Here is a 22,295-nt window from a genome sequence, read left to right on the forward strand (position 1 = left end):
GAGAGGAACTCTCTAGAACTACCGAGCAGAAGTATACATGAGGAAGAGGAAGGGCTCGAGAAGCCGTGATCAGTTCTGGTTAGAGGCCTGCAACGGTAACACGAGGGTCACCAAAGCATTCGGTTGGAAAAACGTCAACGTTTTTCAGGGTGCAGCAGACACAGTGACACACGGATGGCTTCAACGAGAGCTAGTGCCATTGCCAAGGTCCCCAAGAGGCGGATCTGAAGCTTTTCACTTGTTTCCAGCTGCTGGGGGGCAAGAGATGTCTGCTCGATTGGGTCTTTTATTTGACTAGAACACGGTTAAGTTTGAGTAAATTAAATCACTTCTGAAGATAGAAATTAAGTCCATGGAAAGCACCCACACAGTCTGGGGGAGGAGAGGGCGAGGATGAAAGAGAAACTAAGAGTGGTGACCACTGACAACCAACCACATTAGAGAGGGAGCTCTGCTCTTTGTTCCCTGCACAGAGCATGCCTGCAATTATAGCACTGTGGAGACCGAGGCAGGAGGATTTCAAGTTCAAGGCCAGCCTGGCTACATATGGAGGCCTTGTCAAAGAAAGACAGATATGAAGATGAGGAGGGAGAGGGGTTAGGGGAGGGAGGGAGGAAGGAGATGAGGAGGGAAGTCGCCTAACTTCTCACTAATTGGAGACAGCCCTGGGATCTCTTCTGAATGCTTTTAGGTTTGATCTTGTTTATCTGCCCTGATGAGATCACAGCCGTTCCTGGGAACCTACTGGACTTCCTCAGAGTCTGCAAGCCCAAGATGTGGAGATGCTTTCTGTCCTCCTGATAGCCAGTCTGAGATCAGTGTTTACACAGTCTGATGTGAGGGTCTTCACAGGTATTAAGCATTCTGAAGTCTTCCTTTGGCTTGACACCCAGTTTTTTAAGGTCTTGGGATTCTGAAGACTCCTTTTGTCTCCAAGAAACAAAAAAGGGGGCTTATAGATCTCCTCAGAGTCCTAGGCTTCCCCTAAGATTTTCACAGCATATAATATGAATGAAAGCAAATTTGGAAAACTATGCAGTGCACTATCGCCTTGCCATACCCTTCCCCAGCACTTTGAGGGATGCTTTTGTTACCAGTGGTCAGGGGCAGGGCTGCGGGCAGGTGTTTCCAGATTCTTGGCCTCTTATTCAAGGAATTGACATAAAAACCAGGGAGATTGCAACGTGGCAAGAAAACTTTATTAAAAGCAAAGCAATAGAAGAGATCAGAATATGCCACAAGAGAGCAGCAGGCCACAAGACTGACTGATACACAAAGGCCCCAAGCTCCAGCCTGGACTGTTTCCATGGACTCTAAGGAAGGAGATTCTGGCTACTAAAGGGTAAAGTTTTAGTGGTTCTCTATTTTGATTGACAGATTAGTCATATAATTATTTTTCTTCTGTGTATGTCCTTTCCCATGATGCATTTAATTTTAATCATCTACATTCCCAATTATGCATAGGCATAACATGGTAAATAGTGGATTCTCCCCCAAAGCCCACTTGAAGGACATAGTTTGCCTTACTGTTTACGCAAAACCAGTTCAGGCCAGCTCAATCTTTCTATTCTTCATGCCCAGATACATTAGGAATATATTTTAATAGAAACTGTCTAAATTTGAATGGCATTAAGAGAAGAGAAAGTCTTCCATTGTCCAAACAGGAAAGCGTGTGTAACTGATGCAGATTGGGTGGTCGCTAGGTTGCTAACAGGTTGCTAGGCACATTGTTCAGAGAGAGAGATGGTGCACATGCCATGTACAGGAGAAGAAGCTAGGCTGAAAAGTGCATTATCAGAAGAGAGGGTGTGCATAACCCAAATCAGGTTGAGTCCCAGGTCACTGGCTATTCACTCTGCTCTCAGCCTCGGTCCCATGCAGTGTATGTCCTAACTTCAATCTCATGTAATTACATCTAACTTCACTACATGCACATACTTAGAGCGCTTACTGTATTTAAATCAATGAAATTGATATTTTCACATAATTTAAAATACATTCACAGAAGTAAAATTTGTAGCAAGGATGGGGATTTGTGTAATAGAGGTAATTGCCATACAAATCTTGGTGGCAGCCTGAAGGTAAGGCACAGCAGATCCAGTAGAGGGAGGGGGAAGGCTGAAAGAGATGGTGCCTGGGATGGGCTTTGAAGGACTTCAAGAGGCAAAGATGCCGAGGCAGAAGAGGTGGGAAGAAGGATCCTGGGACAGCCTTGGGATATAAGGAAGGACTTGACTGGATTTGTCTTGGGTCCCTTGCAGAGACTTCTAAAGCCTCTTGGGGTTTCTTCAAGTGAAAAATGTCTCTGCCATGCAATGAGGTGACTGATGGGCCTCCAGATCACAGCAAGATAGGGTGGGTCACCAGACAGACCAAGTACAGGACTCAAAGTTTGGAGCTTTGGAACAGTGAGGAACTTTAGCTCTCCAGGGGACAGGAAAACCTGGAGGCTGACTTCAATCACATGGTCAATGATGTAACTAATTGTGACTGTCAGAGAACTCACCAACAACTCTGGATGTGGTACCAGGATGGAACTTTCTGGAAGCTGAATGCACAGATGTGCCTAGGAAAAGATGTACCCTTGACTCTAATAGGGAGAGGATATGGAGGCTCTATACTTCCTACTGGATATCATACTCTGTATATCTTTTGTAATAAAGCTATAATCTTATGTGTAATATTGGGTTCTATAAGTCATTTTAGTGAATTATTGAATGGAGTGTTAGAAGAACCCTTGGATTTAATTAAGCCAACCAGTAGGGTGGTTGTCCTCAGAGCTCATCAGCAGCCAGCACCCTAAATGAGATCAGTCATATAAAGAACTTTGCCCTTAACTTGTGCATATGACCCTCAGTGGGCTGACCTACAAAGGTGACCTATTAAAAGTACGTAGGGTGGGGCTTTTTTAGCAAGAGACTTGGAAACAACAGAAGGGTTCAACAAGGGAGGCATTCTCCATTCTCTGTTGCTAGCCTTGAAGAAGAAGAAGGCCACATAGCTAGGAATGCAGTGGTTAGCGAACACTTACAGGAAATGGGGCTTTCCATCCTGCAGCCCCAGGAACTAAAGTCTGTCCTTCCCAATGACCATATTCAGGAATAAGCCTCCAGTTCAAGCTGAGCATGCCTGGCACCTTCAGTTCAGGCTCGTGACACCTTGAGCTGAGAAACAAGCCACACCATACCATGAAAACCTACAGAGCTAGGAGATAATAATGGAGTTTGCTTCAAGTCTCTAATGGGGTTAATTTATTCCACTATAAATAAGTAAGGTCCTGGGATGAGTGTATAAGGAAACAAGCTGTCATTCGTGGTAGCCAAATTACTTCATCTGCCCAGATTCCTAATTATCTGACCTTCAAAACCCAGGTTAATTCCATCCTGGGGTCATCATGGAAGCAGCCATGTTTAGGACTTATGTCCTGCCCAGATACAGCTGATTAGTTCTGAAGATCTAAATATGCTAGCCAACCAGAGCCCTTCTCTGGAACTTTTGATTTCAGGTTCAAAATGTGGCCATCCCAAGAGAACGGAAAAATTAAAAATGTCCTCCACAAGGAGATGTTTCTGCTGTGAGTAGAAGGGGTGAATCCATGCCCAGAAAATGACAGCAGCCTTGCACCATGTTGGGGCTCTGTTCTCAGGCTTCTTAGGCCCAGATGTGATGTGCCTGTGAGTTGTGAGGGACACTCAAGTGTTATTTTATCTTAAACTCCTTCTTCACTTAAGCCTAGTCCAGCCGGACTTCCATCCCAGCACAGCAGTAATCGTCACAATTCATAGTCTCCCGATGTCTATTAGGACAAGACTAAATCCTGCCTGCTGGAGATCAGTGGCTTGTCTCCGTGGGACATTTCATGAAGTTCTCCACAGACAGCATGTCGGATGCCCTGACAATAGTTTAAACAAGGCATTTATTTTCGTCTTGAGATCAGCTACACAGGATGCTAAAGTCAGGCCTATTTTATTAATTTAGAAAATAACCTGTTTTTGCTAAATTAAACTTTTTTAAAAACCAGTTCATTGCACCAGTGTTTTAAAACACTGTCCTCTCAGACCCAGCAATGCTGGTCACCTGCAAGAGACCACATCTGTTAAGTTCTTTCATGGACGGGGAAGATCTGGCTAAGGCCGACTTGGGTGGAATCATATCTTTGGTCTGTTGCTGGAGCCTTGTCTGAGAGAGTAGATGTTTGTCCATCTCCCCAGGAAGTTCTCACACAAAAATCCACCATTGTAGAAACAAAAAAAAAAAAAAACAAAAAACAAACAAAAAAAAAAACCAACAACCAGAAGAAGCCTACCTCAAACAGGATATTGAAATAAAAGATCCAGTTAAGGTGAAACATATCCACAGCGCCCCTGGCTGAAAGACAGAGCAACATCAGCTCGGGGCTTTCTTTCTGTACCTCCCTCCACAGTCACACAAGGAAGACGACCATTCTGGGTGATCTCCCATCAGGGCATGAGTCAATACTCCTAGTTTCCGTGTGATGATGTCTCCCAGAGTCAGCGCTCTGGAGAAACAGAGTCCCCTCTTCTTCACATCGAAGCCAAACAGAAGTAGAACGAGAACCAAAGCATGCGTGTCAGGGCAGCAAGGGAGCAGAGGAGAGACGGAAGCTCAAGGACGTGCAAGTCCAGCCTGAGCAGCTCCCTCTGTGCCCCAGCACGGCCCTGAGAGTCTGCTCCCTTCCCAGAGCTGCTCCCTTCCCAGAGCTGCTCCCTTCCCAGAGCTGCTCCCTTCCCAGAGCTGCTCCCCTCCCAAGGCTGCTCCCCTCCCAGGCTGCTCCCCTTCAGGGCTGCTCCCCTCCCAGGGCTGCTCCCCTCCCAGAGCTGCTCCCCTCCCAGGACTGCTCCCCTCCCAAGGCTGCTGCTCCCCTCCCAGGGCTGCTCCCCTCCCAGGCTGCTCCCCTCCCAGGGCTGCTCCCCTCCCAGGGCTGCTCTCCTCCCAGGGCTGCTCCCCTCCCAAGGCTGCTGCTCCCCTCCCAGGGCTGCTCCCCTCCAGGCTGCTCCCTCCAGGCTGCTCCCTCCCAGGGCTGCTCTCCTCCCAGGGCTGCTCCCCTCCCAGAGCTGCTCCCCTCCCAAGGCTGCTCCCCTCCCAGGGCTGCTCCCCTCCCAAGGCTGCTGCTCCCCTCCCAGAGCTGCTCCCCTCCCAAGGCTGCTCCCCTCCCAGGGCTGCTCCCCTCCCAGGGCTGCTCCCCTCCCAGGGCTGCTCTCCTCCAGGCTAGCTCTCTCCACATGGCACTGTGCTGGGACATGGCTTTAGGTCCCCCAGGGCTTCACGTGCTGAAAGTTAATATCACTGTGAAGTGTTAAGAGGGTAGGAATTTTATCTGAGTGTAGTATTTATAGGTGAACCCCTTGTGATTGGGATAACGTCATTAGGGTGGGTTAGATTGAACTTGCATGGTTTTATAAAAGGAGAGAATACATATATATGCATGCATGCACATGTACACACACACACACACACACACACACACACACACACACACACACACACATCACTTTCCTGTGATGCCCTGAACTCTGCCAGCAAGAAAGCTGTGAGCTAACTCAATGTGTTTTTTTTTTAACTTAGCCTGTGGTATTGTGTTCTTAGCAACAGAACTAATGAAAACTACACACGATCCGCATTATTATCCTCAGAGCTCTGGATCTGACAGAGGTTTTCCTTATGTCCACTACTGCACAGAAGCACACAGACATTGGTTTGTATCCCTTGTCCGCTATCTGATTGTGTATAGACGAACATTAATGATAACAGTAAAGATGGCGATGTTCTCAAATTCTCTGTACCCTGTCCCTCCTCCTATAGGGTTCTCCTATCTCTTCTTATTTCCTGCCACCCCTTACTTCCCCCATATGTTATTCTACTTTCCAAGAAAGTTGATCTCACCGTAATTCCCTGTGTCCACTGGTGGTTTTCTGGGTGGATGAAGCCAATGAGAGACAGCAGCAGGAGACCTAGTGTGAAGCAGGAGTATTCTCCTTCTGCTTTGCCTTGGGCCCTGTCTCTAGAGTGAATCTTCACTGTGGCTTCAGTTTCTCCAACACATGATCTACTTTGGCTTCCGTTTCTACCAGAAACACCTGGCTCCTTCATCCCTGTGACCTTTCAGTGAGTGATGGTAGCCACATTCTGCTGCTGTTAAGTTCAGAGTGACTTCACCACCCCGACCTGTGCAACCAATTCTTCATTTTAAATTACTTCTGTTTAAGGATTCAGAGTGACTTCAGTGTTCCTCTGCAACACCATCTTCAATTACAACACTGAGCAAGAGTTAGACCTGGCCAGTCACAATGTCACCTTCCTGTGACCACCATGATAGGTAAGATTTGCACCCAGCCTGATCACAGCCTTCCATAATTGAGAAATAAATAGGGTATCTAACAGGGTGTGTTGTGTGTGTGTGTGTGTGTGTGTGTGTGTGTGTGTGTGTGTGTGTGTGTGTTGGAAAGAGAGGGATCTGTGAGATGCAAGCCTGCATCTACTGCACCTATCTGACAACCATTCTTCCTCTTCATGGAAAGAGCACCATAGAGAAGGTCAACCCGGAAGATGTCAGAGCTCAGAGAGCCAGAGTAAACCTGGGTCTTGATAATATCCAGAGATGGACACCTTCAGGTCCTTGAGTCTGAGGACAAAAGAAACTACCCGAAGTGGGGTGGGCTACACCTCTCTCTGCTTATCTGTCTACATACATCACTCACCTATTTACCTCCACCAGGTACATCCTGATGTGACATCCTTTTACATCGTGACAAAGCTAAAAGCTTATATTCAAAAGGATACAATGAAGCTACCAAAAAGAAATCTAAAAAAAAAAAAAAAAAAAAAAAAAAAAAAAAAAAAAAAAAAAAAAAAAAAAGGAAGGAATCTTCCAATGATTTAAGTTTACGGCACTGTATTAGGAGCATTGCAGCTGTCCTTGGCTGCATGTGACCCCCAGGCTGCAAGTCCGACATGCCTACATCCTTTTAAGTGCTGAAGCCTACTCAAGTCTGAACCTGGGTACTGAAATGACGTGGTTTGGGCAGGTATCCCCCCCTGCCCACGCTTCTCCTGGCTCTTTTAGACTTGGTTCGATTTCTGTGCCCAACTCTGAACCCCGGGGACTAAGGACATAGAACATTTCAATACCCTTCCTTGATCATGGACCTGCCCTCTGTGGGGTGGAGGAAGAGGGGTCAGCCCTACACGATCTAGATAGAAAGCTGGAAGAAATGGTTCCCAAGAGAATGAAGAGGGAATTACACTAATGATACCCTGACTCACTGTAACTCTTTCACTTTTGAGGCAGAGAAACTGAATGCTGGAGATGGGACATGGCTTGGCCCAGATCACACAGCTCACACCACTTATCTAAATCCAGTGTTTGGGTAGCTTGAGATCTTATTAGCAATTGACAATTCACCTGAGCTTCAAAAAACTCCCAGAATGTCCTGGAACCTCTTGGCTCACAGTTCCGTTGGAGTCTCTTTCCCTCAGTGGGGCCTCTGGACTGAAGAAAACAGCTGTTCCATTTAGACAGACGTTAGGTCCATAGCTGGTCCTCTCGATGCTATCTGACCAACAGCCCCAAGACCCTTGTTCACAGACAAGGGACAGCACTGCCGCCTCCAGTCCCAAAAAGTCAGGGCAGCCACCTCTGGCCTCTTCCCGAAGATGGTGCTAAGATGTCCGCAGCTCCTAAGGAACAGTTAGTTACTAATGTTTATTTTGGTTCAGATGTTTGCATCTCCCTGGTTGGCTTTCTATTTTATTTTGCAGCTCTGACCTATAATCTCATTACAAGCAAAGCAGCCGCGTTATAAATTCCTCCAGAAGCTGGAACGAAAGCCCATTTAAGATTAGATTTTTCCTCTAAAATATAAGCTGATGCTGCTTATGTGCCCTTCTTCCTATCCAGTGAACTGGCTGTGGCACCTCTTGCTTGTACTATGCTGGATGAATGCCCCTCACTTTCCCCCTAGTTGTTAAAAAATAAATGGGACAGACACCAAGTTTTCTATCAACCACTAAATTTCCCAAAGCTTTCCAGATTTAACCCAGATTATCAATGTTTACATCCAGTAAAGACATACAGAGTGGCTATAGTTGGCTTCATTGGACAAAGGTTATTATGAGAAGATACCCCAAAGCATCTTCACTTTAAAAGCTGATTTCCTTGCTTTACTAGAAAAACTCACTGGCATGGTCTTCCCTGTCGTTTTTATTGTAGCTGCTCTAGGGATGGAGTCCTGAGCCTCGCATATACCAGGCAAGTGTTCTGCTACTGTTGCCCTTCCCTGATTCATTGTCTCAGTTGACAGTGTGCTTGAGTGATGGGACCCCTATCAGGAACTAGCACAAGACACAAAGGAAACTCTTCAGGCACACCCCACCCAGTCCAGATTCTCCCGAGTTCCACACAGCAACTTCTCTTCCTGAACCTCAGTATACTCATCTGACAAGTGGGCACAGAGAACCTCTCTGTTGACTCCTCAGGATTATGAAGAATGCCCCAATACCAGTTTCTGGTACACTCCCACCCTCTTTTGCTTTCTCCAGAGTCAGGGCTGTAATTAGGGTCTTCAGGTTTTCCCCTAACTCTCTGGCCTTGACTGGTTTAATTTAGACCCTGAGCATTAGTTTAACAAAGTGCTTTCATGTTTATTATATTGGATTAGCAAATTATGAGCTATCATGTGAGACTTCTGAGAACACCCGGGCAAATGGTCCGCACACGGGGAAGCATCATGTACTCACCATATGGGCTTCATTTATTACAGCTTTGGACCCGGAGCTTGGGGAGAGCCGACCTCTTTACAGGGAGACTCCTGAGGATTGGTTGCTAGGAAGCTACAAAAGCTAGTGTTTTTAATGAGATTTAAAGTATCATAAATTATATATTATTTTCTGCACTTAGGACATTCATAGCTCTTTGGTTTGTTTTGTGTTTCATTTTGCATAGGTGACATATAGTCCCTTTATATACAAAATGCCTGGCACAGGAATTCCCTTAGAAGTCAGAGCAGAATTACATTTCTAAATTTCTTTTTCCTTCCTTAAAAATAAGTTTAGCCTTGCTTTGTCTCTTCCTGTGTGTCCAAAGTAGGCAATAGCTAAGAATTTATTTTCTCAAAAAAAAATTTAATAGTACCCTTTCCTAACAATAATGATTTCAGTGAGTACTATGTGTTGAGTCTGGAGCTGCCATTAATAAGAATTCTCATAATTCCATTTCTGATGAGTTAATGTGCTTCTGCAGCTTAATTCCACAGATAATTACAGAGGCAGGATTTGAAGAGACTGCTTAGTCACTGCCTTTTCTCATCTCCCTTCAGTTTTCAACATTAAGTACAGAGGCAGCCATTCCACAAAAGAAATTCAAAATCTATTTGGTTTAACTGCTCATCTTTAAGGAGGCCAGTCATTATGCAAATGAGATGCCTGCAATTGGCTGGTGGAGGCACTGGCTATTTGCATAAAAAAACACAGCTCTCTACTCCAAGACCAGGGCATGCTTCTGCTGCATGTGGCCACTAATAAGACAATAGAAGGTGGTTTTCTGTTAAGAAATTATTTATGAAAAGGAACTTCAAAGTCTTTGGAAAACAATGGGCTCTGGACACGGCTTTCTTTTTGGCATTCCTTTAAGACTCTTCTTGAACTGCACTTTTCACTTGGCGCATTAAGTATGTTTTGGAGACACTGGGTAACCTCTGGAACTTATTGACTCTTGCATTTAATAAGCTCCACATTTCACTGTTAACAAATTAAGGGTTTTAATGAGGTGCAACTGATCAACTCTAAAAAATCGTTTTATGAACATTTATAAGTAGAGATGTGGGGGATCTGGAGGCAACATTGGGTGCGAGCTTATGGATGGCTGGCATGCACGCAGGCCTGGGGAGGACTGGCCTTCTCAAGATACCTTCCATAACACCAGACCTCCTGTCTAAGGGCATCCTGTTGCTGACCTTCTAAATAAGAGCTGTCAGTTGCAGGTTTCCAGTCTCGCTGGCTGGTGGTACCTCCCCTGGCTCCTTGTAGACCAGTCAGAAATCCAGGCCTTACTTAGCACCTGTGTCCCATACTCCTACTGTTCACCTCAAAAACAAATGTTTTTTCCAATTGCATACTGCTTCAGTGGTACACAGTGTAGCAGACAGGTCAGCTTGGGAATTGTGTCCTTCAGCTTTAGTGTCAGAGTAGAGGGATGTCACAGAGAGGCTAGGACAAGTGGCAAAATGGGAAATAAAGAAACTTGGTGGCAGATTCAAAAGAGCACCAGAAATAGAAGGAAAAGATCATAACTAGCAGACAGAGATGTGTGTGTGTGTGTGTGTGTGTGTGTGTGTGTGTGTGTGTATCATGTACCTGAATCATGCTACACCTGCTAAATACATTGCTTGCTGTTTCTTCTGCATTTTCTACAATTACCATGCATTGCAAAGTTTGGGTATTTTAGTGTTGTTGTTTAATTTCCTGCTTTAGGATTCATGCAGGTGTGACTGGCTATGTGAGCCTGGATACCCAGGATACCATTCCATTTGGATTTTGGTGTCCTGCTCATAAATGAGAAGGCTGATTGTGAATCTTTTCTTCAGCTCCTGTGTTGAGTCATCTATGGATATCTGATTCATCCCGGGGATAAAATAAGAAAAAGGAATCATAAGGACACAAAAGTTGGAGGAGCTTTCATCCTGATGCTCGGCAGTGCTAAAGCAGTGAAGAACTCAGAGATCTTCCAAAATGTCCTCATGAGAGGATTATTTGAAATAAACATCCTGCTGGGGGGGATGGGAGATGGGGGGAGTGAGTAGGCTCTCATCTATTTCAATGCCTTAGATAAAGAATGAGAAGTTCTAGTGGGAAGGAGACAGAGAGAGACTTAGAACTTCCATATCTCAGGTCTCTCTAGTGGTTCTCAACCTTCCTAATGCTGCAATCCTTTAATATAGTCCTTCATGTGGTAGTGACCCCCAACCATAAAATTATTCCATTGCTACTTTATAACTGCAATTTTTGCTAGTGTTATGAATTGCTAGTGTAACATAAATATCTAATATACAGGGTATCTGATTTGCAATGCCTGGGAGTCACAACCCATGGGTTGAGAACCACTCATCTGGACTCTAGAGAATTTACTACCACATGAGGCACTATCTTTAATTTGAAATAGTTTCCTGCTTGACCTTTAAATCAGATGACCATTCATTGCAATTTGCCTGCAATCATTCAGGTTTACTCCCACTGTCTAGTTATCATAGCATCTCTTTTGCTCTTGAACATGTCCCAAACTCAACAGTAACCCTTATTGTCACATTATTGACCCCTGAGCATGGTATTTGCCCTCTCTCAGCCTCATAGCATTCCAGCTTATGATGCAGTTTGGCCTCTGTCTCTACTAGAGAGAGGAATGACCCTAACATTCACTCACAGGTTGACCTTGTCTCTGATTCTCACTCATAGTCTGAAGACAAGAGCTGGGGTTTGGCCTTTCAGCTCAGGAGCTGAACTCTTCAAGAAATCACCATGCAGAGAAAGACTAGGCCTGCAGAGCAGGAGCCCACTGTGACTACAAAGCATAACAGCCTCTCTCTTGCTGAAGGAAGAACACCACATGCAAAACACGCTCCCCACCAGGCAGCCTTCCTTCGTCCATTTGTTTGACAACTATTATGTGCCAGCTCACATGCCCCTAGCCAGTCTGTGAGCAGTTCACAGACTAGTTGTGGGATGGGGGTGGGGAGTGGAGTGGGGAATGGGTGTGTGTGTGTGTGTGTGTGTGTGTGTGTGTGTGTGTAAGCTTTACATACTACCAGCTTATTCTGTCATTTTTAATCTCTTCCTGACAGTATATTATATAGTAAGGACCCAAAAAGGTTTTTTGACTGCATGCCTATATGAAATAGTACATCTGTTTATTTCTGTCCCCTGGAGGCCTCTGCGTACCGGCCTCTTGTTTCTCCAAATCCTGAGCTATATCATAGCACCAGCCAGAACTTGTAGCTATCAAGAGCCCAGGTCTAGAGACAGAGATCCTGAGTTTCAGTCTGACTCTTCCATTTATAGCAATGTACTTGGATCCTTTGTGTTTCTACTTCCTCTTGAAAAATAGAGATAATAGTAGCAGCCACCTCGTGGGGTCAAGATACACCCACCTGTCTTAGTTTCTTTCCTGTTTCTGCAATAGAACGCTCTGACAAAAGCACCCTAAGGTGTGTGATGCTTGGTTTGAACTGTCAACTTGACACAACCGAAAACCACCTGAGAAGAGAGTTTTAGTAAGGGATTGTCTACATTGAGGGCATGTAGTAGTATTTGCTCCGCCCATGACCTTGGGCTCTAGGGCCCAAAGGAGGCTGTGCTTCCTGCCAGTGTACGTGACCTCTTATAAGGAGTTGGAGAAGGGTCACATGCCCCTTCTCCCTGCTCCTGCCTGCAAGGTGGATTCGCTCCCAGTCAGATCAGAGGATGACTTCTGCTGTCTACTCCATTCTATATTCGTGAGTGTATTCCCTCAGTTTATATATTAATAAATTCTGTTACCCATTTAATAGACTCACGTGGATTGATCGTAATAGGAAGATGTCTGTCTGTCTATGGGGATTGTCTTAAATTAACCAGTGTGAAAAAAAAACAGCCCACTGTGGGTAGCACATTTCCTATTCAGGGGGTACTAAACTGTATAAGAGTAGAAAAATAGGAGCTAGAGAGGTGTCTTAGAAGCTAAAAGCACTCATTACTCTTACAGAGGACCCAGGTTCCATTCCAGCAACCATGCAGCAGCTCACAACTGTCTGTAACTCCAGTTCCAGAGAATCTTACTCCCTCTTCTGGCCTCCTCAGGCACTGCATGCACATACACATATATTGCACATATATACATGAAAATCAGACACATAAAAATAATAAAAAATAAAAGCTTTTAAAGAGAGAATGGAGAGATGGAGCTGCACATTTACAAGCAAGTCACAAGCATGCATTGTCTTGCTGTTCTTGACTGTGGGTGTGATGTGATAATGTGACCAGCTGTCTCAAGTTCCTGCACTCCTGCTCTTGTAACTCCCTGGCAGTGATGGGCTAAAACCTGAAATTGTGAATTAAAATAGACCTTTCTCCCTAAGCTGGTTTCTGTCAAAGCATTTTGTCATAGTGACAGAAAGAAATCTAGGACAAGAAAGGCCTTATTTCAGACCATAGTGTAAGGTTACAGTGACTTTCAGAAGAAGTCACAGCGACGGGAGCTTGATGCACTGGTCACATGGCATCCACAGTAGAGAAGCAAAGAACAAGAGATGGATGTGTGCTTGTGTTCAGCTCACCTTCTCCATCGTATACAGTCCAGAATCACTCTGCCTAGGGAATGGCCCCACACACAGTGGGCAGGTCTTCCCAACTCAATTAAAAAGCCCATCTCTTAGGGTAAGTCTAGATTCTATCAAATGACAACTAACGCTAGCTAGGAAAACTGGGATTTTACATGGTGACAAATTCATCACTGAAGCTGCCTTCCTTCCCTCCATTACGTGTTAGTTTTGCTCTACTCAACTATGTAACCCTCCATAAGGTCTCATGTTACTTTATTTTCGGCTACTCTACCAGACTGGGAAATTTGTGGACAAGAGAATAGTGCTATTTACCTCTGGAATCCAGGAAGTCCACAATAGAGGAGTTTCATCTACTCAAAGGCCTTCTGGATGCATTGCGTGCCATAGAGGAAGAAAGGGATGAACTTCCCATGGACTAGGTCCCTTTTGTGATAACAAGTCTTCTCCACCAATCCAGTCACGAGGAACAAGCCACATGAGCTAATCACTCCTTATTGCGCTGGGGATTGTTTCCAACACCCAATTTAGAAGGATATGCTCCAACCTTAGTGTCCCTGAGGCACAGATCTTCGTCGTGCCCCCACAGATGAGGAGCAAGTACCCTCACTGGAAGGTACAAGTCTTCCACAAATCCAATACCGATATAGACCCAGGTGGCTTTCCAAAAGTGTTGGGATGCTTTTCATTCCATTTTCCCCAAAAGCATTTACCGAAGGATGGCAACAGCAGTGCACCGTGGGGGACCCAAACACACCCCAAAGAACCATTTTGCACGAAATGAACAGCACTTCCCAAGCCCTTCCCCACACCCATGTCATTTACTGTCCACTACAGCATTGGCTGTCTGGTGTTCTCCAGTAAGCTCTATCTCATTAGAGATTTCCTCTGCTAGGGGGAAGGTTACAACAGGATTTAACTACCAATTTGCTAGCAGATTGTGATAGATGATACCACTGGGGGCCAATCACTAGGGCTAGGGTCATAAGAACCAATGCAGGGTATGGAATTTGTTTCTAGCCTAATCCGAACAAATCAGCCTCAGAAAGCTGTCCTGAGACTATAAAACAGTGAATGACTATTTGGGGTGGTACTAAGGAATTAGAGTTAACTTTCAGTTATGTTGAGGATGTTGCAGGTCTGCATTTTAAATTTTGTTTTCTCTTACCAATACCTACTTCAGGATCTTTGAAGAAACAATGGAAGATCTGCTATCTGCACTGAAGCATTCCATACAGGACCCAAGGACTGATGAGACCAAATGTGTGTGTGTGTGTGTGTGTGTGTGTGTGTGTGTGTGTGTGTGTGTGTGTGTATGATAACTGAGGAATAACTATATGAGGGCATGTTATACTAGTCTCTCTGCTGTGTATATATTTGAAGAATTCTGTAATGAAGATCTTTCCAACTTTCTGAATCAGAAACATAGGCATCCTTCCAATTCCTACTCTTCCTTCCCACTATTGCCCTTCTGTATTGCATGTCATCACCAGAGTTCATCTCTCCTCCATCATCCTCTCCTCTCAAGCTATCAACACCTCAGTCAGCCCCTCATATCTATAGCAGCCTTCTGCCCAACCCCAGGCTCAAAGCTCCTCCATCTTCTCACAATCATGGACTTCAGATCTGGCCACATCAGTCCCCTGCCTACTGCCCTGCAACGGTTCACCGTGGCCCACCAGTAAGTGTCCTGCCATTAGCCAGGGGCCCTCATGATCCATCCATCCACCTGCCACTTCATCTGGCCCCATGCGCAGGAGATCATGGGAATGTTAGGGTATTTGTCACCCATTTAGCAATAGCCTGTGGGCTGCCTAGGATAAGAACTCTATGCTAATGTGGGAGCCCAGTGGCAAGATCACACACTCATAACAGACACAAGCCATGCTGACAAATGGTTGGATTCACCTGTCATCCCCTGAGCTTGCTGCGTTTGTGCTCCTCTACTGTTCCACACAGGCAGTTGCTTCTGTTAGTATGCCCTTCTACAACTAACTCCACTCCATCTGCTGGATGTCTTCACACCTCCCTACCCTTTAGGATTCAGACCACCCATTGCTTCTTGGAGGATCTATCCTTGGGCCTTCTGACTTTGCTTTCCATCATTTCACCAATGTCTACACTTGGCCCAGGCCAAAGTTGGGATGCAATAAATGGTTATTGAAAGAACAAGTCAATGGATGGGTTAATGAATGGATTTCTACCTTCTTTAAATGGGCTCTGAGTTAGGAGAGGTGAGAGGTAATATCTGAGCATTATTCTGTACCCTGAATCACTTAAGATAATGAAGTACATTTTGTTAACCAAAGCCACTGAGAATGGATATTCACTTAAAGTAAAATGTCCCTTATTCCCTGTTCCCAATGCATTTGTGTGATGTACAAAAAAGGTATAACCTATTGAGTTAAACAAAGTCATACTGAGCTTTTTTTCTCATTTCAGGATTTCTTAGAACCCCTAAAGTTCTGATTTGTATTATGACCCTTAAAGAGTGGACTTTGTGCAATTTCCAGAAACATGTCTGACCAACAGATCATTTTGTCCACAGCACAACTCCACAAATGTCCTAAAGAATATCTTTTTCAGAAACCTTGGTCTACCTGACACCTTGCCAAACTGTTTCCCTGACCTTAAAGCTGGCTACTAAACAGCACTTGCCACAAAGGTCCTACACCAGCCCTAGGATGAAGATGCTCTCTGTTTCTTCCTTCACATCTGCTAAACCATGAACACACAGCGCATGTAGGATCTGAGTCAGCAGAAAAAGAAATACTGTAAAAGACCAGGCTGGGAGGCTTCGGTTTCCAGCTCTCTCCCTGTCTGTCTTTATCTCTCAATCTCTACAGTAAAGAAAGCAATGCCTTAGTAATTGAGAAAACAGCATATCAATCAATGCTTGTTAAAACAAACGTACAAAAATGGAAGCCTCTAAGGACCAAAATCAGTAGCAGCTAAGGCGGCTTTGGATATGTGAGAAATGAAATAAGAGTCGACAAGACGCCATTGGGGAGAAGGGAGCCTCTTTTTAGCACAATGGTTTACATTGTTTGCTAAAACACAAAGCGTGCAATAAAATACAGGTAGATGTGTGATTTTACACATCTGCGTGAATAGAGACCTTACGCTATCGCGTGAGAACATAAAATTGACAAGGGTTTTCTTTTCAGCCAGCGTCTCTGCAGCTTAGTTGATGACTAATCTTACAGATTAAATCCGATCACTGGATTATTGATATTAATTCTTTCTTTGGGTTGACAGCTGTAGGATGGAAACGTCACAGGAAACTGAAATCGACTGAGCCCAATTAAGCAGGCAGGACCAAAGCCAATGCATAAGGGCTGGAGTAATCACGGCTCCCAGTTTTCTAATTCAGAATATTTTTAAAATCTGAGAAAGTGAGTTTAAAACACTATATTAAGATCAAGACTGCTTTGTATGATGATATAAGCTGTGCTCCATTGTTTTACACCTAACCTGTCAACAAAGAGGAGATGTTTCCTAAGCTCTCTTAAAGAACAAGGAATGTTCAAGGATGGAGGAGGCTTTACAGTCTTCAGTATTTTAAGCCCTGCTTTTAGGTAAAGCTTTTAGTTAAACAGGGACAAGTCTAAGCTGGCAATTTGCAAACAGGCTCATTTCTGCACCCATTCATTAGAGCGCTGATTAGAATCCTAATGTAGAGACGGGGGCATCTCAAAGTCAGCTCATTTATGGAAATGCTCATAAGTTTAGCAAGCCATTGTTCAAATAGAAACATTTCAGGATTCTAGAAGGCATGGAAGGAGATTTTAAGAGATGGGCAAGCACTCAGCTCTGATCACAACGTTAGTCGCAATGAAATGATAACAGCTAAACGCAGAAGTGAAGAATGTTAAGTATTGATGTGTGGTTAAACTGGCAGCAAGAGTCGTCAGCATGCATTGACAGAAGGCAGTGGTGAGGGGAACTGGGGGCACAGAGAGAAGACAGACGTCAAACACACCTGGGAGAAGCAGAAATGACTAGGAAGTGGCTCATTGCCAAACCTGATAACAGATACATAGGGATTACATTACTTTTACATTTGTTTGAAATTGCCCATGATAAAAAAAAGTATGAGGGAACTTGACCTCCAGAAAGAGATGCACTCATTTTAAGTGGGTTAAAAAGAAAAAGAATTAAGAACTATGAAAGAAACACTTTGACTGAAGAGAAGAAAGGAAAAGAAGGAAACAATCCAGGGAATGAAATGGGGACACAGAAGGAAATTTTAAGATAAAAAAGACTGAGAATAACTGCAATTTTTGTGGATTTTGTGGATTTGTAGATAATGCTTTATTTTCAATTTCGAGAATAAATATCAATGAAGAACATCATAAAGAGCGTGGTGTACTGGGACACATTTATAATTACAACAGTGGAGAGAACGTAGGACCTGAAGTCATGATTTTGAGGCCAACAGGAACAGCACAGTAAGTTCAAAACCAGTCTGGAACACATAGTCAGACTCCATCTCAAAAACTCCAATGGGTAGGAATACTGCTCAGTGACAGAGTGCTTTCCTAGCCTATACATACCCTGAGTTCCATGATGTCTATATGATGGACTTCTATATGTCATTAGGAGTAATAATAAAATAATAAAAATGTGTGGGTATAAGAGGTATACATTCAAACATTCCCAGGATTAAAAATCATAGAAAGTACTTAAATAAAAAAAAAAAACTCTTAGGAGCAGGTGGGCAATAGAGAAGGAAGGGAATATAAATGCCTGTGTATAAAAAAGGGGTCATGGCAAGAAGCTACGAGAATCCCTTTTTTCTTAGGATGGTGTGTGCACCTAACCCACACTAGGCATGTATTTTCTACACTCCAGGTTTCTAATATGTCTCTTGCTGTGATTCCCACAGGTGCTAGGACAGGGTGAGGGATGAAAAACACGCAGTGCAAGGAAGGTCTATCTCAAGGGCTGCAGTTACAAGCTGACCAGAAGTCCTGGTGTCTTGGGTTTTGTCGTGTTTCCCTGTGACAGGACTTCAAAGTCAGTACGTAGCCCAGACTGGCCTCAAGCTCTTGATTCCTGCATCAGCTTCCTGAACACTAAGATTGCAGGTATGTTCTGGCATACTGGGTTTAAGATATGTATTGTATTAGGGGTTTTGATTTTTCATTTTGTTTTCGTGATGCTTCAACCCAACCCAGAACTTGTACAGAAACATTCTACCACTGAGCCACATCTTTAGGCCAACACATTTTATCACTGATTTTTTTTTCCCTGAAAATTTAGTATTGTATTCTTTGTGGTTAGCATCTAGTAGATTTTAATAAATCTTTATTGAGTGGATAAAGGAACAGATGAATGCATAAATGAATGGACCATGGAACTTACCTTGTATAAAACCATCTCCTCTTGATATCAGGCCCACAAAAGCTGTCAGACTGAGATCACTGCCATGTCAGCTGGGGATGAGCCCATTAGGAGAGCTGGAGGCCTCATAATCTCGCTCCTGGGCTCCCTGTCCCTCACTCTACCCATCTCACTCTCTGTCTCACTCAGTCTCTCATCCAGCCTGCAGATGCAATGACCTAGTTACATCAATTACGTCATCTCCCAAGTCCTGGGGGGGGGGGCAGGCACAGGACATTTCAGAGCCTGTACTGCATTGCTCAGAAACACAGACAACAAACAGCAGTGAAGTGATCTATCCTTCTCATTCCTTTTGCTAAAATGCCCTTGATTTTCCCCCCATTAATTGCATATTAACATATCTAACACAGAGAATATCTTCTAAATTACCCACTGGTGCGAGGGATAATGTAGTGTGTGAGATGAATGAAACCCTTGGTTTCTCAAAGCTCCACAAATACTTCTTTCAGAAATGATACACTATTTTCTTAGCTTGAATAGTCTTTTCATACCAACCTCAGTGACTACCAAAACAGTTTAATGCTATTAGAATATCATCAACTTTTATTATGTTTAATAAGAGATGGTGACAAGAGATAATTTTAAATACATTTTCACAAAAATTAAAATCACAAGTTGTAAAATGAATCCTAGAAGTGTTAGTTATAATATGATGCAATTCCAGCCTCCTAAAACTTATTCTCATTGACTGCTCCAGGATGGAATTCTAGCAGTAAAATTACGGAGGAAAGAAGCTAAAATCTCAACAACCAGTCTTCACTCTCAAAAGAAAAGCCTGTAGCTTATCTCATCAATTTATTTTTCTAAGTCTATTGACATGGCCAAACATCTTGTTGTCTATTCATTCTTTGTATACAGTCACTGAGTATTTGCCCCTGGACATTGTGGACATGAGCCAACAATAAAGATAGAAGGCTACATGCTCACTCCTTCCCATCCCCATAACTAACTCACCAGGGGTCAACCTAGAGAAGCACCAAGCTAAACATGATGGGTGCCTATTCATTCATACCTTGTAAAAAGCAGGTTCCTTTTAAAACTATCTGTTATACAGTAAGATAAAAAAGAGGGGGGGGGAATCAACCCGATGAAGGGAAAAAGAAAGAAAGCAAATAGTTGAACATCAGCTAAAAGAGGTCCACCCAATGTAAATGAAGAAAGGTTCTCCCTAAGACACCATGCAAAAACCATGCATGTGCCCATGTGCACAAACACACATGCATGTACATGCACACATAGGTTGCTCAGAAGAAGCCAAGGTTTTCTGAAAACGAGGCAAGTTCCATGTAATGGAATGCTGTACCGTTTCCTTGACAACACCAGGCACTCATCTACTGCAGTGATGAGTTCCATGTACTTCTGCTGTGCATACAAACCAAACAGTATGGGCTAAGCTGTCTGTTTCTAATTCTTACCTACTGGGGGTTAATGATCTGGCTAGGGTCTCTGAGGAATCCAAGCTGAATTACAGTCCACATGTGGGTAGTCACATGATTCTCCAGTTATAGGCCGCACACAAGAAAGAAGTGTCCCTTAAGCAAATTCTCATAGAGGAAGAGGAACAAAAGTAGCAGAGTGTGGGTCAGATCTGGTCCTCCTCTTCAGCTTGTACAGATTTTCAAAATTTAACATTGGTGTTAATGTTTAAAAGTCCAGGTTTCCCATTTCTCAAAACAAAACAAAAAACAACAACAAACAGTGTGAGTTTGCCAACCCAGAGCCTTCTTTCCTCCTTGGGAGGGCAACTGAGTAACAGTGAACTGTAGCCTCTAATTCGGTAGTGAGCACTCTCTAGCTTGCTCCGGACACCACAGTGTCAGCTTCGCCCATTAGCCTACCTTCCTTTTCCTATGGACACACAATGGATAAGGAAGGAAATATAGCATGGTTAAAAAAATTTCATCTCAGCCCTGGGGAGGCAGAGGCTGAATGGCTGAAAGTTCAAGCCCCACACAGGCTCCACAGTGAGACACTATCCCCAAAGAAGGAGTAGGGAGCAGCTTACATGAAGTATGAAAGAGCATCATGTCTTGGAGAGACCGGAGTGTGGAAGCAATAGGTGGCATGTCAGAATATCCAGCCCCAGACAGATCCCATTCAGGAAGGACTCACAGGCAGAAAGGTTTGCCAAGCCTGTTCTTTTGATCCTACAGCCCACTGACTCCACTGCTGGGTGAAGGTCTTAGGATCTGATTGTTGCAAAGGTAGTAGCTCTTTGATAGAGAAAGGAGATCAAGCATTCAACATGTCCTTCCATCACCTGCTTCCTACAAACATTAGCATTCTTAGGCTCACGTCTCCATCTCTTTCTTGCAACAGGAAGTGATCCACACTTAAGTGAAAGCATCATCAGAATCTTCAGACGTCATTCTTCCTGAATCCTCTCTTCAGACTCAGCACTCGGAGCAAAGATTCCATCCTCTGTGAAGACACCTACACACCCAGTTCTCTCGGCCTGGAGCCCTTTGTGGCCCCCAGAGTGTGGTGTCTGTGGCATGGTTGTTTGTGTGTGCATACATTTGCTCTCTTATTTGACAGTTCTGATTTTACAAGGGTAGTAACGAAATGGCTTCCAGAATGCCAGGGCGTATCTTATCTTTGACATTCTTCTGCATCCCACTCCCTCTTACCATGGCCCCCTTTAGTCCCATAAGCTATTACTGACCTTCTACACGTACCAGCAGCAACACTAACCACTGGAGAACCAGACTCAGGAAGAGGGCAAACTGTTCTGATCTCAAGGAATTTACATTCCAGAAGACAAATATTTATTTATAAGCAAATAAATATGAGGACATGACTATTTTACTCTCCACTGGTGCAGAGGGCAATGTGAAAAAAAGATGCCATGAAAAGGTAGAATTTTACTCGAGGCCCAGATAAAGGAAATCAGCCATGGGAACATCTAGGGGTAAAAAGTGATCTGGGAAGAAGGGATGGCAAGATGCAGGACCAGAGGCAGGAACAGGGCAGCATGTGCACTGAGCAGGACAGAGAATGAGAGGATGCAGAGCAGTGAGTGAGGCCAGGAGAAGAGAACTTTGGAGCCCTGAGGGATCTCGGGCCAAATCTAGCCCACTGTGTAGGCGTGGTCTGGGAAGTAGGAATATGTTTTATAGTTTTAATTGGTTGGAGGGAAATTAAAAGAAAAATAATATTTCATGGCCTGTGAAGCTCATATAAAATACAGATCTCAGAGTCAGATTTACTGGTGTATAGGTTTGGCAGTGTTTACATTCAACATCAGAACCTGAATAATCCCACCAGAGGCCATCTGGCCCACAAAGCCTTAGATACTATCCAACCCTTTACAGAGTAAGCTTATCAACACTGTGCAACTAGACTCTAAGCTTTCTGAGACCCATTCATAAATGAATAAATGCTGTACCAGACATTACACTGACCTCAGGATGGATGGTAGATTAAGTCACAAAATAGAAGATTCTAAATTCCTGTGAAGATGCCATCAGTGCAAGGTGAGAAGGACATTAGTTTTAGATTCAAGGATGTCCTGATTAGCTTTTTGTCACCTCAGCACAAGCTAGCGTCACCTGGGAAGAGGGG

This window comes from Peromyscus leucopus, chromosome 5 (genome assembly GCF_004664715.2).
Source record: "Peromyscus leucopus breed LL Stock chromosome 5, UCI_PerLeu_2.1, whole genome shotgun sequence".
Lineage (NCBI taxonomy): Eukaryota > Metazoa > Chordata > Mammalia > Rodentia > Cricetidae > Peromyscus > Peromyscus leucopus.